The 18,850-nt window shown below is 39.9% G+C and overlaps 1 pseudogene; it reads right to left on the minus strand.

Moving 5' to 3' along the window:
* Window positions 1-14,513: 14,513 nt before the first annotated feature.
* Window positions 14,514-18,850, minus strand: part of LOC129883546 (uncharacterized) — a 122,965-nt pseudogene continuing 118,628 nt past the window's right edge.

An 18,850-nucleotide genomic window follows, 5' to 3' on the forward strand; every position in this document is an offset into this window, starting at 1 on the left:
CATTTTTGGGATTCCTATTGCGGGTCCCAAAATACTATTTTTTTATCCAATTTTGGTTCCGTCTCCAAAAAATATGATTTAATTGTCAAAACACTCGTATTGCTGAGGTGATCAACATTTTTATTGTATGGAGGCAATTGGAGTTGTTTTTGGAGCAAAAGACTAGTGATAAGTGGACTTGGAGCATGGGCGTTCGGCTTTGAGGTTCGCTACAGTCTCTTTTCTTTTGATTGAGCTTCATAAGGTATTATTTAGTATAAATAGATTGTAGTTTGGATTGTATGTGATAGGTTAGGCTCTATTCCTAGCTTCTTATTTTGGTGTCCTGATATGAGCCTTAAGCTAGGTTGCCTTTATGAGACTTCCAGTCTAGTTGATAAGATTAATGATTACGCCTTAGTTTGGCCTAGGTTAGCCTATTTTAGGTGGCTTGGTCAATGTTTATGGTGGTTAGAGGATTTGCTCCTTAGGATTGGTTTTGGGATGAGTCTTAGTTGATGTAACCGTTGTTGGTCGGAAATTTATGACACTTAGTGTCCTTCACTATTGTAGCACCTATATTGAAGACTTGGTGTAGTGATTTCCACCCTCTTAGGCTTGGGATCTAATTTTGAATCCCATTTATGGATTTAGAGTTACAATCCCCTATGCTTTCTTTTTTCGTTTGGTGGGGCTAGTTATGGTTAAAGTTTTGAGGTTGTATTCCCAATTGGACCAGGAGGTATTGATTGACTAGCTGAGCACCTATTTTCTCATTTCCTTGTTCCTGTTACTAGTTAGGGTTGACTTTCTTTTTGGGCCTTGTGATTTAGTAAGAGGAGTAGAGTTGAGATTTAGGTCTTGATTGGAGGTCAGTTGCATTTTTTAGCCCAATTTTCTTGCTCTAGAGGGTAAGGTGTTTATGGCATCATTATTGTATGTGATTATGCATGTTATTTAGGTGCTGGTGAATATATACATTGCATTAGATCATTGTTTTCTCACAGATTTAGTTGACCTCGATGCATGCATTTCTTGGTATTGATTTGAGAAAGCTGGGTTGTAACCCAAACTATTGTATAATGATTTTTGAATGGGAGGGTCGTACTATCTTTATTACTATTATTTTCAGTGGACTGGAGGCATCAAGGATGCACTCATTTTATGATATTGATTCAAGGCATCAAGGATGTGCTAATTTTATGATACTGGCTCGGTCGTAGAGATTTTCGACCCTTTCTAAACTAATTTTACTTTTTATCTCTAGTCACCGTGACGAAAAGGACTTTGATGGTCGAATATACAAATTGATATCTATATTGATATAGATCTTGGATTAGGATCAATAAGGTATATAAGGGTGTTCTTGAGCCCCCTATGGCAATCCTAGAGATGCGCACGGGTCCTACTTCCTAACCGGAACTGGAAGTAGGTGTATATATCTTATTATGAGGCACTTATTGGATTTGATGGTACTGCTGATTTTATTGCATGACTCTTATCCATATATGCATTGCTTATCACTGATATAGTAGTTTGTACCTATCGCTAGTATGGGATGTCATGCGGATTTACCTATTTGAGAGTGAACTTCTTGGGTACACAGGAGCTTGGGAAGTATTGTCTTACTATTTATGAACTTATGATAATATAAATGGTGGTCTCTTGTTTGAAGGTAGGTACTGTCCTTGTTCTTATTTATCTAACTTTTGTGTAGGGATTTAGTTGATACGGTCATTTGGGTCTTTATGTGATATCTGTGTTTACTTCTAACAATAGGGTGTCACTTTGTTGTTCCTCTTTTCATAGTGTGTCTTAATGTTTAATTCTTGGGCTGGGACCACCAGGTACGTCATTTGTGTCCTCGCTTGTTTCCTATCTTCTCGCTTTCTTATATCTGATGTTTCTTATTACTGGGTTCCATATTATTCTTGTTAGTTACTGTAATATATACTCCTTGCTTACATGTCCTTTATTCTTGCTTTACCTTTGGAGCTCAATCGGCCGATGCCTGCTAAATGCCACTTGTTGGTACTCATACTACACTCCTACACCCTGTAGATCATAGTATGGTTTTTCACTTCTAATTTGGATCTCGTGTGGAGCAGGTCTTATATTTTGGAGACTTGGGTGAGCTCGTAGCGTTCAGAGTTGCCTATCTCCCACTATTTTGTCTTTGACTAGTTTTTATTTTTTATTCTGTGACAATTTTTATTTATTACTATTATTGTATATGAATAAACCTTGTAGTTCCTTATTTAGTTTAGCATCTTGACTACCGGCTGATACCAGGTATTGGGGTTATCTGGTTATATAGTTATTATCCTTTTTTATTATTATTATTCGAGTCTTTCCTTTCGCTTGTAATGGTTCATTGTCTATGGTTTCAGACTATGGGGTTAGGCTTACCTACTGGTGGGTGGTAGTATGTTCCATCATGACTTGAGAAATCCTGTCGTGACACACGGCCTCGGCCCCAACATTTTAATATCAAAGGCAACCAAGACATAAGAATAATCCAAAATCACAAGAAGTGGGCAACCGAAACAAACCAAGTCAAAAAAGCGGCATCCTAAGTTCGAATCACCTAGAAGAAATTTCTAAGGATCTTAAGCGATGCAAACAAGTCGAGATAGCACCTAGACTAAGGCTCTAACAGATAAAACCCAAACTAATTACTTATGATGATCATTGACTCCAAATTGCTCAAAAGGATATGAACACCAAAATATATCAATACTAACCAAGCCAAGTCTTCCAAGATGAAGCCATAACCTACCTCAAGGTTGAAACCAACACCCAAACTGCTAAATTAGAGCTTTTCCTTTCTAGGCCACCTCCGAACTATGCCACTATATCAAATTACCAAAGAATATATCAAAAAAAGCCAATGATGACCATTTTACTATAATTAAAAAATGGAACCAAAAATTGGGTTAAAATTTGACATTGGGACCCATGCATAAAATCAAAAACCAACTCCATCAAAAGTTCTAAAATAAATCAAGGAAATTGTGCCCCAAAATGGGCTCATTCCGAGCACTAGAAGAGCTCAAAACAATGCCACAAATTTCAAGCCACAGAGTAGCCAAAAATGCAAGGAATCAATGAAATGATGTGAAACTTACAAGGTTATTAGGATGAGAAGGGTCACAAAACGTCCCTGCAAGAATTTCCAACTCACCAAAACAAAACCATCGAGAAAGACCAAGAGGAGCTCTCAAAAATTGAATGGGTTTACACACTAGGAGGAATCCCAATAATAGTTGTAATCGTCCAACCCACCGATTTGATAAACATCTACAATATACTCACAAGAACCTTGACTTGGTACTCTAATGAATCAGCAGTGATGATCACGGGCCAAGTGTTATTACCCCTAAGAAAATATAGAGAGGATGTGAATGGAGACCCTTCAATTTAAGCTTTAGGGGGCTCTACGATCGATGACAATGTGGGTGGACTTTCTCTATTTTTCAAGTCAATGCCAAGCTTCATGGGGTTCTAAGGATAAGAACCTAAACCCATTAGAGAAGCCACAACCTCATCATAATTATGGATATCATCTCACTCAAAGTTAAACCAAACTGCGACTAATAATTCCCCAACATATGAGATTTTTCTAGCAATTGCAACCGCCTTATCTTTCATATCAATTACCAATACCACTTGGAGGTCACTTGTGTTATGAACCAACCTCGTAAGTTGCGACTGGGGTCCGACCTGGACCCCTGTATACCTACCTATCAGTTGTAGTCATACTAAACTATGAACAAGGGGTTAGTACTCGTAAAAACCATACTGAGTTAAAACTTTTTTGTGCACGTGTGGCCTCTTTAACTCGTTTTATAGCACATAAGGGCATGTAAGCCGACAAGGCTGCTGTAACATAACTATATTCACAAAATGCCGTATAGGCACGATCGAAATGAACTCACAAACATCCCACATCCATATGTCTACAGACCTCTAGGAATAGTAACAATAACATATGGTGGGACAGGGCCCCCGCCGTACCCCTGAATGTACAAACACATACATTAAGTGACCAGTATCAAAAAATAGGCTACAAAACAGTGAAGCACTTCCGACATAGCTGAGAGGAACTCCTAAGTTGACGGATATCTAGAATGGACATTTGTACCTACGGGCATGAAACACAGCCCCCCGAGAAAAGGGGGGTCAGTACGATATATGTACTGAGTATATAAAGAATAATGCATCATAATTGAGAGAACAACTGAAATAGGGATGCAGGGAACAAGTATAACAGTTAATAAGGCACTATACCTGTTTCTTATAACATAAGGGCATGTACACAATCTTCATACACTATATCCGGCCCGCTAGGGGACTCAGTGCTACCATGTCAACGCATACGAGGTCGTATCATATGTTACAATTACATTATTATGTTTTCATATGCATGCCTATCTATCATTACATATCATACCATACCTGGCCCAATATGGGTCTCGGTGTTATAATCATATCATCACATACCGTACCCGGCCCATTAGGGGACTCAGTGTTATCATCATATCATCATATACCGCACTCGGCCCTTTAGGGGACTCGGTGTTATCATCATATCATCATATACCGTACCCGACCCTTTAGGGGACTCGGTGTTATCATTATATCATCATATACCGTACCCGGCCCTTTAGGGGATTCGGTGTTATAATCATATCATCATATACCGTACCCGTCCCTTTAGGGGACTCAGTGTTATAATCATATCATCATATATAGGTAGATCATTATCTAGGACTCACTAGGGTAATCATACTGAACTATCGTTCGTGGATCATGATAATAATCATCTCAGGTGCCTTTTGAGTGCCACTAGGGTTATATTAAGTGAAGTCTCATAAATTATAGACATGTTTTAGGGCAATGCCACCCGACTTAAGGAAATCATAAACATCTGTCATCATAAAGTCCTTAGGAATAGGAGCTCTAAGTCCCACTATTACTATGTGGTACAAGGGATTCGCAGCATCTCATATAAAAAGAGTATGTAATGTAGAATTTGAAGATAGAGTATAAATAAGACAAAGGAGTTTTCATAATTTCATTTTTTTAATCATAAATAATAGGAATCCGCTCGAGGAGGGACTCGCGTCTGCATATAGCTAGAACCTGGCAAAGTCATTATCAATGAATTCCCAATTCAGGGAAGGTAGGTCAACTACGCTGAGAGTTTTCCTGCCAAGGAGTGAATATGAGACATATAGCGTATTCAGAGCTTAAGAATGGACTTACTCTAGAGCTCGTATCATGTATCGTTTTCTTTAAGACATATTAAAAGAAAGAAAGGGTAGGCCTCACCCGTTTGTCCCTTCCTATGCAAAAGGAGTTTGAGAGACAATAATTCACCTATCGTAGGTGTCCTAGTGTTCAGCAGTGGATAAGAATTAGGAGGTATGCTCGGGGCCTTATGATTGGGATTATTCCCACTTGCATACGCAGATATACATATTGCACTTCTATTAAGGATATACCAAGAGCAAGGAATTAGCTTTACGTACCCTCTACCTTCCATTATCTAGGAGACCGTGAGAGATACTAACTCAATTAGCATAGGAGCTTTTACCTCCAGAAGTAGGTAGGGGTCGTGAATCATATTCAGAACTTCATGAGTAGATTCGTCCACATATGTTATATACACATCATATTTAGGACTAAGACATGCCAAGAGAAGGGAAGGATAGCCTTATATACTAATCACTTCCTAACGTATGGAAGGCTTAAGAAGCCCTAGTTCAATTACCGTACGAGTGATTTCATCAAGAAGTAAATGAGGACCATGAATTACGCTTGGCATTTATGAGTAGATTTACCCTCAAACAAGATAAGCTTTACATACTTATGCCAAAAACATGCCAAAAGAAAGCTTCACATACCTTATCTGAATTATTCCTTATCCTATTTGCCTCGCCGTCCTTTGAACCTATTCAACATGAAAGTAATATGAATATCAACACCTTTTAAATTTCCATCACCCTAGGTTACACCTTAGTATTAATGGAATCTATTTTCTTAGTCGTTTCCCCGACTAGTTCTGTTATTCGCTAAGGCGTCGATGAAAATTGGGCAGCACCTCCCCTATAATGTGCCCTATCCAAATTTCCAATTAGTTCCCTAAGACCTACATACAACCAACAACAAAAACCTGAAGCAATTCACACCAACAATATACAACATAAACTCCTAACGACTTATTCAAAAATACGATATCACAATAGGGCCTCTAGCCTTTATTTTGTAATGCCTTTAATTATACGAAATGAGGGGTCATGTGGATGCAAAAAGAATAATCCACACCCCTTTTAGAATGAATTTAGTCCCTGCAACATTACTTTGCACCCCTTCAGCAACAATTCACAAGAACGACACTTTACCTTACCCGAATTTAGCCAAAATTGTCAAAGCGCAACTCGGAACTTCTCCAAACAAGCTAAAATTGAGCGGGCTGTTTTTGTTACTTCTTCGCTGACCCAAATTGAATTCTTTTGTTATTAAACACCATTATACAACTTAGGGACACTTAAAATAATTAATTCATAGAACGAAACCCGGAAGCTTACCCCAAAAGGGCCATACCAGTAGCCCTCCTTCCTTGCCCCTTTAATGTTTTTCTCTTCTTTTTATTCCAAATTCCCAATTGTAAAGCTGAAGTTTTGGTTCCATAAAAATCATAAAACACCTATATACATATCCACGTACTTAGGGAACACCGTGGATAATTAATTCACAGAAGAAAAGTGAAGAACTTACCTTAATTTTTTCCAATTTGTGGTTGCCATTGTGTACTCTCTTTCTCTCACGTTTCTCTCTATCCTTTGGCTGTTTTTTAGACTTCAAATGACTTAAGAGTCATTAACATACATATATATGGTCCCTTAGGAAGTGACACGTGTCAGCCTCTAAGGGTGACACGTGTCAAGCCCTTATTGGGCCACCTCAACCATGCGGCCAATGGGGTACTGCCACGTGGCAGTGGGGTCCACCTCTCCCAAGAAGGTGGGTCACCTACTTGAACCCAAGCAAGTGGTTCACCTACTTTCTTGAGGTTCTGCCACATATCACCCTCCTAGGCTGCCACGTCATCATTTTTTCCCTCCATCGTGGATTCGTAATCTCGTCTTACTTTAAGAGCCTATGTAATCCATGCTTCGCAAGCTTGATACGTACTCCAATAGCTGAAGTATGTAAGACTTCCAAGTTAGTAGCTTACACAGGTAAATCGAGTCCTACGACTCATTACTTGGCCTCCAATTCCTTTCGGATTCCTATGACTCCATTTCCAACCTTCCTTCTCACGAGGTATCACAATCATCTTTCCTTAGAGTTATTTCATAGTGTCGTAGCTTATCCGGCTCACATGATAGTGTCTAAGGAACTTAAGAAGACATTCCGAGCTCGAGAGTGTGGGGTGTAACATCCTTCCCCACTTTAGAAAATTTGTCCCCGAATGTTGAATAACATTTCCCTTAAGACTTCATACAAATTGTAGGGAGATTCCTTTCTACTGGAATAACATACATTTTCATCCAAGTAATTAATATACAGGTTCCAAGACTGGGGTTTATCTGTAGACATCAGGAATAGGTACGGACACATGTGTTTCATGTCTTCTTCAACCTCCCAGGTTATGTCTTCATGATTCTTATTCTGCCACAGTACCTTGACGAAAGCTATTTCCTTAGTTCGCAACCCATTTAATCTGTGATCCCGGATGTAAATGGGTTACCCCTCGTAGGATAACTCCCTGTTACGTAGACTTCTTCGATAGGAAATATTTTGGAGTGTTATTTACATTCTTGCGAAGCATTGATTTGTGAAAACCGAATGTATTGTTTCAAATCGGATGGTAGGTCCCACTTATAGGCAGCTTTATCTATTCTACAAATGAACTGATAAGGATCAATGTATCTCCTTCTTGCCGACTCTAGGCTTCTAATCGATAGCTTGTCCTGGATTAAGCTTTACTTCATCAATAATTTACTGGATCCCCTCTGGGCCTATCCATTAATCGAAGGGAGAAATATCGTACTAAGATTCACCTGTGTTCCCAATCCTTACCGGAACGATCTCCAACGGTTAGATGTACGTTGAACTTCCCCATCCGAGATAATAGATGTGGGAACCCCGTGAAATATTATTATTTCCCTGCTATGTCATCTCGTATAACCCTTAGCTGAATATACCTTCCTAATTGGAAGAAAATGGGTTAATTTTGTCAGCTTATCTACCATAACCCATATGAACTTATACTTCCATAGAGTGCGAGATGTCACAACCCAACCCTGTGGGCCGCGACTGGGGTCCGACCTGGACCCCCGTGTACCTATCTGTCGACTATAGTCAAATTAGACTATGTATAATATGATACTGCTCACAAAAACCTCAATGGGTTAAAACTTTTTTCATGTTCATATAGCCTTCTAGATATAGGAACCAAACACATGAATCCAGTGGATGATAAAATATTCATACATATGTAGCCTCTTTTGATTTGCATAGTCGATAAGGTTTCCACAACATAATAGCTTTTACAACATATCGCATAGTCATAACCGAAATAAACTCTTAAACAACCCACACACATATGTCTACAGACCTTTAAGAATAGGAACGACAACATATGGCGAAACAGGGCCCCCGCTGTACCCCTGCATAAACAAATATATACATCACAGGACAAGTACCCAAAAGCTAGGCTCCGAAAAAGTAGAGTACTTTCAATATAGCTGAGCAGAAATCCTAAGATGGCGGATCTCCGAAATGAATATCTGTACCTATGGGCATGAAACGCAGCCCCTTAGAGAAAGGGGGGTCAGTACGATACATGTACTGAGTATATAAGCATACATAACTGAGATAACAACTGAAATAGAAATGCAGGAAACCAAGTATAGCATTTAATAGGGTACTGTACCTGCATCTCATAAAATAAAGTCATGTATACCATTATCACATACCTTATCCGGCCCGCTCGGGTACTTGGTATTATAAACACATCATTTATCATAATAGGCATATGCATATAATTAGCACTGTGGGAAGTATAACCCAATTCATGTATACAACAAACATATGCCGAGGAACGATGGCCTGATCCATATGTCACATGATAATGATGAGGTACGATGGCCCGATCCATATATTACATGATGATGCCGAGGTACGATGGCCTGATCCGTATAATGCATAATAATGCCGAGGTATGACAGCTCTATCCGTATAATGCATAATCTGTCGTGGAACGTACGACCCGATCTGTACATAGCAAAATATGCCGAGGTACGTTCGGCTCGATCCATATATATATCATAATGCATATACGTGCATGCAATACTCTGTAACATATCAAACATCCCTTACATATCATCATAAAGCATATTCAAGAGCCCCTAGGTATAGGAGCTTACACATCCCAACACTATTCAACCTGTAGGAGGCTCAAGGGTCATAGTTCAACTACTTCAAGGCCCTTATCATTCAAAAGTGGGTACAAGTCATGAGTTACATCCAGAATCTATAAATGGGGCTATATCCAAATCCATATCCTATAGCACCTGTAGTCTAGTCTTTCTAGAAGTTGGAAAGGACAAGATTTACATACACCACTTCCTATCACATGGAAGACTTGAAAAGTAATGACTCAACTTGTTACAAGAGTTCTAATGAGTAGGAAGTGAACAAGAGTCTTAACTCACCCTCAAAGTTTTAAGAGTGGAATAACTTCAAACTTCATATACACAATACTTACATCTAAGTCATGCCAAAAAAGAGGAAGAATAACTTTACATACACTAATTCTCAGCATATAGAAGACTTGAGGAATTGAAGCTTAACTACTTTAAGAGTCTTAACATTCAACAGTGAACACGAATTATGAATCATGAATCATGTTCAGAGCTCATGAATAGAGTTACCCCAAGCTTTGTACACATATCACTTGTCACTTATATCTAAGACAGGCCCAAAGGAAAGAACAGATAGACTTTACATACTTATACCAAAATATGTCAAAAGAAGGAATAGCTTTACATACTTATGCAAGAAACATGCCAAAAGAAAGCTTCACATACCTTTTACGGACTTTTTTTAATCACATTCTCATCGTCGTCCTCCAAACCTATTTAACATGAAATCAATATGAATATCAACCACCTTAGACTTTTCCATGATCTTATATTTCCTACGAGTATTCACAACATTCATTTCCTCGCTCGCCTTCTCGACTAGTACCTTAACTAGTTAAGGCATTAACGGAAATCGGGCAGCACCTCCCCTATAATATGCCCTATCCTAGTTTCCAATTACACTCCTAATAACTACAGACAACCAACAACAACAACCTTCAGCACATGTATAAGTAGTTCACACCAACATAATACAACACAAACTGTAAATGACTCACTCGAAACCACGATACCAAAATAGGGTTTCTAGTTTCCATTTTGCAAAACCTTTAACTATACGAAACGGGGGGTAGGGTGTCTAAAACCAGAAGATCCCACACACCTTTTAGTATACTTTTAGGCCCTTCAACACAACACCACAACCTGAAGCACCACACCATAAGCACAACACCTTGCTTCAACTACAATTCAACTATAGCGACTCTGATTTAATTTGTTTTTAACGTCCAACACTTATTTGAAGTTCTTACACTTCCAGCAGCATAAAAGATTTATAAAACACCCTATGATAACACCATAAACTTCAAATTGAAAGGAAAGATCTTACCTTCCCCGAAATTGGCCAAAACTAGCCAAAACCTAGCATCGGAAGTTCCTTAGAGTGCTGAAAAGTAGTGGACTGTTTGTATCTTTTTGGTGCTTCTCAAAACCATAAATTTATGTTATTAAAACCCTCATAAAATTTAAAAAACCCTTACAAAAACGTGGTAGAAGATAACCACACCATACCTTAATGAACGGCTTCCTAAACTTGCTGAAAATTGTCTTTGGAAGCTCTTGTTGCGGCTCAACTTCAGTGGCTGTTTGCAACCCTATATTGCTGCCCCAATCAATTAATTTAATTTGTTAAAAACCTTCATTTAACCAAGGGATTCCTTAAATAATTAATTTATAGAACGGAATCGGAGCTTACCTTTCACTTTGGCCAAAGCCGTCACCTTTCTCTCTTAGTCTCTTAGGGTTTTCCTTCTTTTATTTTTTTATAAATTCTGAAGAATGAACTATGTACAGCATGTAATACATATATATATATATATATATATATACCTTATTAGGAGGTGACACATGGCATCCCCTAGGGGTGACACGTGGCAGCCCCCTAGGGCGCCACCTCAATCATGCGGCCAATCTAAAGCTGCCACGTGGCAGCATGGGTCCACCCCAAGTAGGTGAGTCACCTACTTGCTTCAAGTAGGTGCATCACCTGCTTGCTTCAAGTAGGTGCATCATCTCCTTATCTCTCTTCCATAGTTTCGTAATCTCGTCTCATTTTAAGAGCCTATGTGTTCGTTGCTACGTAAGCTCGATGTGTACTCAAGTAGCTTAGTATGCAAAATTTCCCAAATAATAGCTTTCATAAGTACGTCGAGTCCTACGACTCACTACTTAGCCTCTAACTTCTTTCAGATTCTTGTAACCCTATTTCCAATCTTCTCTCTAATGGAGTATCTCCTCCTCCTTTCCTTAGGATTATTTGATAACGTTATAGATTATCCGACTCACATGACGACTTCTAAGAAACTTAAGAGCCTTCCCAGAAACTTAAGAAACTTAAGAAGCGTTCCAAGGTACCAAACTACGGGGTGTAACACGAGGTCAGCCTGCACTATAACCTACATTAATTGCCTTCCATTTCTGAGTCGGGATTCCCATCCCCCATAATAGTCTATCAAGCCTCTGATGCTCCTCTTAGTTTATGCCATTATACAACTCCTCTAATTCAATTTGTAACACCTTAGGTATGCTATCTTGCTCCTTTACTTAGATCTTCCTTCCAGTTTTATTACCACACGTTATACTATAATTCTTACACAAACGTGTGTAGGTACATAGAGCCATTCATAAAATGCTTTAGTGTCGCTATACTAGCATCTTACCTCCTTCGGTCGAGGTCAGGGCTCTGCTATGGCTTTTGTCCTTAATATCGATTATATCTTAATAGTTCTTCCTAGAACCATCTTACACTTTTCTTTAATAGATTCTAAATATGGCAATCACATTGCTATTACTGACTTCCTTTTACCGAGTAATCATTTGACCTCACTCTTAGTATGCCAATGTTCGTAAGCTGCACAACTATTCTTGTGCCATTTTCACGAGGTGCGTTGTATTTCAGTCATAATCTTTTCTGCTCTTGGCTTACTCAGTTCTATATGTGTCATTGTACTAACACGCCTTTATATTCTCTTTTTGTCATACTTGTTTCGTTCCCTTTCTCACTTCCCAAGGGGTCACCCATCCTAGTGCTACTCTCGTCCAAGCACGCTTAACTTCGGAGTGTTGACGGAATCTGGTGCATTAGTGCTGGTATGATCGCATCCATCCCTTATAGGGTCTCGTTTGAAGTTTAAGCATTCCCATTTACATAGGATAGAGTCAGTCAATTTTCTCTTACGCTTGTACTTCTCTTATCCACTTCCCCCCTTTTAGGGTGTACCCATGTCATCCTCCATTTATTTTCAGCGATTCACACGTGAATGATTCCACTCCAACATATTTAACGTGCTGCACCATATCTACATGTTCTGTTAAATTTTTTATACGTTAGGTTTCCTTTATAGGAAATCCTAGCACAATCGTAGGGTGCTTTAGTATTTGGAATATATCGTATAAAATCTCGTCTAACGTTTGATACTTGAGTAATATCTGTAATGTAGCAGTGCATTCAAAGCCACATTCCATTCATCCCAATCAGTAATTAGCGAGGGCTCATAATTGGTGAAATTCCCCACTCGAGTGTACTTATACATTAATGACTCATGTTTCAAGCTTCGTCATTACACTAACTTTATTCCCGTGGATACAGTTTATTCTTCTAATAACCTCATAATACAGCAGTTGTTCTGCAAATCAACATACCCTCTTCTTGCAGGATCTCACTAATCATCAAGGTAGAGTCACGTATATTAACTTTGTTATACCTCATGAGCTTTCATCTTTGTCATGTACCTGATGCTCACTTTTAATTTTTACTCGAAATCTCATCAATTTCAATTTAATAGCGGTCTTGTCTTTTCCTTTTATTTCTAGGAAAATTTGGGTAGAGTTTCCTCTGTATTTCTTACTATCTCAACACCTGCACGCAGAAAATACCAATAATGCCTCACTAGGCCAACATATATGTTCATATCATATCATATCGCAGCCACAGAGGGCTCCCAATATCAATGCATATATATTCCGAAAGAAAATTAACAATATACCTGTAACCATATTTGGTGGCGCCTCCTGGCCTTGTCTAATAGCCAAGGTATATATGCGATTTGAAGGGCGACTGAATCTGGAAGCTCCACCACGACCTCTACTATGGCCTGCTATGTCTGCAGACCCCGCCCCTTAGGGCGCATAGCCACAGAAGAAGAAGGACCGGCAACTGACCCAGTTGGCTGAACTGTGCTTTCTGGCCTGCCCCTGGATGGGCACTTCCTCATAACATGGCCCTGACAGCCGCAAGCAAAACAAGGGTCGGTGACAAAACGACATTCCGCAAAATGAAACCTACCGCAATGAGAACATTGGGGCAAAGATAGCCTTGGTTGATGCGGACCCCTATTCGTTTGTGAGCCTGAAACCCTAGAGCTCTGACCGGCTCCTAAATACATTGTGCTATCAAATCTACTACCTGGGAACTACAGGGGAGTACTCTGGGACGGCTGAGACGGGTATCTACCATACTGTTAAGGCTGCCCGCCTCGAAAGCCACTATAATAATCGGCTGATTTAGTCCTCTTACGCTGGCCTCTGCCAAAATCTCTCTCGGGCTGTCGTGCTCTATGCCGATCTTCCACCCCTTGTGCGTACGCCTGTACCCGGGCGATATCCATGCCTAGCTGAGATGCCATGGCCACATAGCTATCAATTAAATAATAGTCCAACCCCATCACTTAGCGATGCACCCTATCATCCATATCAGCTACTATAGCAGGCGCATGCCTTGCCAACGAGTCAAACTCAAGGCTATAGTCTTTAATGCTTCTACCATTCTGCCTTAACTGTAAGAATCTATCAATTCTGGCTCGTTTCATTTCTGGAGGTAGAAAATGGCCAAAGAAAGCTTCCACAAACTCATCCCAGACTGCTGGAGGAGCACCTTTGCCCCTCGATAATTCCCAGGACTCATACCAATTAACGGCTACGTCACGTAGATGATATGAAACCAATTCGACCGACTCAGTCTTCGAGGCCCTAATTATTCGCAATGTACGCTGCATCCTCTGCAAGTCTCGACCCGTGAAATGGTGGAGGGTTACAGGCCAGGAAGTCACGGACCCTTAAACTATCGTGTGTATTTGTATTATCTGCTCCTAACTCAAGCCTTCAAGCCTGCCCTGCCACTATCCTAGTCAATAATTGCACTGCATCTCTCATGGCCTTATCTTCCGGCCCTGGCTGGGGAGCTGGAGGCTCAGGCATTAGAGCTTCAGGATCTGCCGCTGCTGCTGTTCTGAGTTCCTCCGGAGGTGGCGGCGTAGTAGAGCTCGCCGATTGTAGCACAATCCCTGGCATAGACTGGCATGACCCCTGGTAACTCTCGGGGTCTGACTAGATTCCCCCGCTATAGACTTGCCCTTCTGGGCAGTCATTGCTTCCCTTAGAGGCATCACTGTAAACACAATAATATGTTAATTAGAGATCATCCTAACAAGATAGCTCTATCGCACGATATAAGATAGAAAAGAGAGATAACATCCTAAATGTCCTGTAACCTCCTGTTTATAGGTGTAGTGCACAACACACTAATAAACAAGCCTCTACTAGACACGATCTGTAGACACTCCGAGGATGAACTGCTCTAATACCACTTTTGTCATGACCCAACGCCGTAGGTCGTGACTGGGGTCCGACCTGGACCCCCGTATACCTATCTATCAGTTGTAGTCATACTGAACTATCAACAAGGGGATACTACTCTCAAAAACCCCACTGACTTAAAACTTTTTCGTGCACGTGTGGCCTCTTTCATTCGTTTCATAGCACATAAGGGCATGCAAGTTGATAAGGCTACTGTAAGATAACTATATTCACAAAATGCCATATAGGAACAGTCGAAACAAACTTATAAACAACCCACATCCATATGTTGACAGACCGCTAGGAATAGTAATAGCAATATATAGAGGACAGGGCCCCCGCCATACCCCTGAATGTACAAATATATACATTAAGTGACCAGTATCAAAAATTAGGCTCCAGAACAGTGAAGCACTTCCGACATAGCTGAGAGGAACTCCTAAGCTGACGGATCTCCAGAATGGACATCTGTACCTACGAGCATGAAATGCAGCCCCCCAAGAAAAAGGGGTCAGTACGATATATGTACTGAGTATATAAAGCATAATGCATCATAACTGAGAGAACAACTGAAATAGGGATGCAAGGAACAAGTATAACAGTTAAAAAGGCACTATACCTGTATCTTATAACATAAGGGCATGTACACCATCTTCATATAGACAGTTCAGGGAAGGTAGCTCAACTACGCTGAGAGTTTTCCTCCCAAGGAGTGAATATAAGACATATAGCGTATTCGGAGCTTAAGAATGGAATTACTCTAGAGCTCGTATCATGTATCGTTTTCTTTAAGACATGTGAAAATAAAGAAAGGGTAGGCCTTACCTTTTTATCCCTTCCTATCCCAAAGGAGTTTGAAAGACAATAATTCACCTATCGTAGGCGTCCTAGTGTTAAGCAGTGGATAAGAATCAGGAGGTATGCTCGGGGCCTTATGAATGGGATTATCCCCACTTGCATACGCAGATATACATATTGTACTTCTATCAAGGATACTCTAAGAGAAAGGAATTAGCTTTACGTACCCTCTACCTTCCATTATTTAGAGACCGTGAGAGATACTAACTCAATTAGCATAGGAGCTTTCACCTCAAAAAGTGGGTAGGGGTCGTGAATCATATTTGGAAGTTCATGAGTAGATTAGTCCCCACATGTTATATACATATCATATTTAGGACTAAGACACGCCAAGAGAAGGGAAGGATAGCCTTACATACTCATCACTTCCTAATGTATGGAAGGCTTGAGAAGCCCTAGTTCAATTACCGTATGAGTGCTTTCATCAAGAAGTAAATAAGGACCGTGAATTACGCTTGGCATTTATGAGTAGATTTACCCTCAATCTCATATCATTGATTACTTAACTTGAAGACATGCCAAAAGAAGAAACAATATAGGCTTTACATACTTATGCCAAAAGAAAGCTTCACATACCTTGTCTGAATTATTCCTTATCCTGTTTGCCTCGCCATCCTTTGAACCTATTCAACATGAAAGTAATATGAATATCAACCCCTTTTAACTTTCCATCACCCTAGGTTACACCTTAGTATTAATGGAATCTATTTCCTTAGTCGTTTCCCCAACTAGTTCTGTTATTCGCTAAGGCATCGATGAAAATTGGGCAACACCTCCCCTATAATGTGCCCTATCCAAATTTCCAATTAGGTACCTAAGACCTACAACCAACCAACCACAAAAACCTGCAGCAATTCACACCAGCAATATACAACATAAACTCCGAACAACTTATTGAAAAATACGATATCACAATAGGGCGTCTAGCCTTTATTTTGTAACGCCTTTAACTATACGAAACGAAGGTTCATGTGGCTGAAAAAGGAAGTATCCACACCCCTTTTATAATTCATTTAGTCACTGCAAAAATACATTACACCCCTGCAGAAACAAGTCACAAGAACGACACTTTATTTCGATGACAATTCACTTCTAGAGACTCCAATTTAGTTTGTTCCGAACGTCAAGTGTTACAATAATATTTACACACTTACATCCAGCAAAAAGTTGTATATTATACTCCATAACAACACCATAAAGTCCAAATTTAAAGGAGAAACCTTACCTTACCCGAATTTAGCCAAAATTGTCAAAGCGCAACTCGGAACTTCTCCAAACAAGCTAAAATTGAGCGGGCTGTTTGTGTTACTTCTTCTGTTACACCCCGTACTTTGGTACCTTAGAAGGCTTCTTAAGCTTCTCAAGTTTCTGGGAAGGCTCTTAAGTTTCTTAAAAGTCGTTATGTGAGTCGGATAGTTGATAATGCTATCAAATAACTCCAAGGAAAGGAGAACGAAATGCTTCATAAGGAAGATTGGAAATAAGGTTATAAAAATTTAAAAGGAGTTGGAGGCTGAGAAATGAGTCGTAGCACTCGATTGACTCGCGTAAGCTACCAACTTAGAGGTCTTACGTACTTAAGCTACTTGAGTGCGTGTTGAGACTAAGTCGTAAGGAATACATAGGCTCTTAAAGTGCGACGAAATTACGAACCCACGGAAGAGAAATAAGGAAACGACGCAGCGAAAGCGAAGCAAGCAGGTGACAAGCAAGCAGGTGACACACCTAGGTGGGTCCCATGCTGCCACATGGCGGATTTGGGTTGGATGCATACATGAGGTGGCACCCTAGGTGGCTGCCACTTGTCACCCCTAGGGGATGCCACGTGTAACCTCCAAAAGTTGGATATATATGCTGAAATTATGACTAAGGAAGTCATTTTTCAGCATCTACACTTAAGGAAAATTGGAGAAAACTTGAGGGAGAGAAGAGAGAGCTACGGCAGCAACCAAATAAGGTAAGCCCTCTGTTTTCGATTCGGGAATTAATTATTCAAGGTATACCGCGATTAAATAACGGTGTTTGACCATATAAAAATTTATCATTGGGGCAACGAGGAGGTTTTTGTTCTTGTTAAGAAACCCGTTTTTGAATAGGACTGCTGTTAGTAATACGAGTATAACTCCTTGTGTAAGGCTTAGTTTCAGATGATTCAATATGTTTTGGAAATCTATTTCATAGGGATACAACTTTTATGTAGACGCTACAACCCAATTTTGCTTTTCTCTACTCCAAAAATGGTGGTGAAACTTGGGGGAGCTGCTGTCCAGATTGTGCTTTGGAAATCCTACACGGACAGCTGTGAGTATTTTGGGCATATATTTTCGTACAAAATTGCTGTAGGGGTAATTCAAAATTTTTTGCGACCTTGATACACATGTTTATAACTTTCATGAAGGACGTAAATCCTTTTTCCCTCCATTACCCCTTCGAAACGAAGCGACAAGGTAAAACAGTAAGCTGTCCAGATTTCACATTTTGGATTGTTTTGGCGAGTTTGACAAGTTTAACGTAAGGTAAGGCCTTTCCTTTTAAATTGGAGTTTATGGTATTTTTATATGGTGTATTACACACCTTGTATGCTGCTGGAAGTTTAAGAATGTCGTAGAAATGCTCGACGTCCGAAATAAACTAAATTGGAGTCGCTACAAGTGAATTATCGTCGAAATAAAGTGTCGTTCTTGTGAGTTGTTGCTGCAGGGGTGTAATGTGTTGTTGCAGGGCCTAAATATGTTCTAATGTGGGTTAGGGTGCTTCTGTTTGAATCCACATGACCCCTTGTGGCGTATAATTAAAGGCGTTACAAAATAAAGGCTAGACGCCCTATTGTGATACCGTATTTTTGAGTAAGTCGTTTGGAGTTTATGTTGTATATTGTTGGTATGAATTGCTGCAGGTTGTTGTTGTTGGTTGGATGTAGGTCTTAGGGACCTAATTGGAAATTCGGATAGGGCACATTATAGGGGAGGTGCTGCCCAATTTTCGTTAACGCCTTAACAACTAAA

This window comes from Solanum dulcamara, chromosome 3, assembly GCF_947179165.1.
Source record: "Solanum dulcamara chromosome 3, daSolDulc1.2, whole genome shotgun sequence".
Taxonomy (NCBI): domain Eukaryota; kingdom Viridiplantae; phylum Streptophyta; class Magnoliopsida; order Solanales; family Solanaceae; genus Solanum; species Solanum dulcamara.